Source organism: Octopus bimaculoides, chromosome 5, assembly GCF_001194135.2.
Source record: "Octopus bimaculoides isolate UCB-OBI-ISO-001 chromosome 5, ASM119413v2, whole genome shotgun sequence".
NCBI classification, from domain to species: domain Eukaryota; kingdom Metazoa; phylum Mollusca; class Cephalopoda; order Octopoda; family Octopodidae; genus Octopus; species Octopus bimaculoides.
The window spans coordinates 74,788,808-74,789,379 of record NC_068985.1 but is presented as its reverse complement, the minus strand read 5'-3'; positions in this window follow the sequence as shown (position 1 = coordinate 74,789,379).

Below are 572 nucleotides of genomic sequence, written 5' to 3'. Positions count from 1 at the left end.
TGTGTGTGTGTGTGTGTGTGTGTGTGTGTGTGTGTGTGTGTGTGTGTGTGTGTATGTGTGTGTATGTGTGTGTGTGAGTGTGTATGTATGTATACATATATATATAATTATATATGTATATATACGCACAAAGTTTTGATGTGATGTACAGATATTGTCGATCGAAAATAATTAGGTTGTCAGAATGTTTGATGATTACGCATTTTTTATTTAGATTTTCAGCGCTTGCTTCCATTATCGGATTCGTCAAGAAAGTGATTAATAATAAGTTTGCTTGGCCTTTTTTTTATATGAAATTGAAAGTGCTGATGTTTTAGAAAGAGTGAGTGAGGGAGAGAGAGATGGGGAGGAAAGTAACAAATTAGAAAGGTGGGTAAAGAGAGGAGAGAAGAGGAAGGATTGGGAGATAGTGAAGATAGAGAAGAGAAAAGAAAGTAGGGGTGTTCTGGTCGTTTGCAGAGGAAGAAAAAGAATGAAGAAAAAAGTTTCAGAGAGAGGGGGAGGTGTGTTTTTTGTGCCCCTGTGCTCAAACTTACTTGGCTCAATATATTATTTTTTCCCTTTTTAGTGAC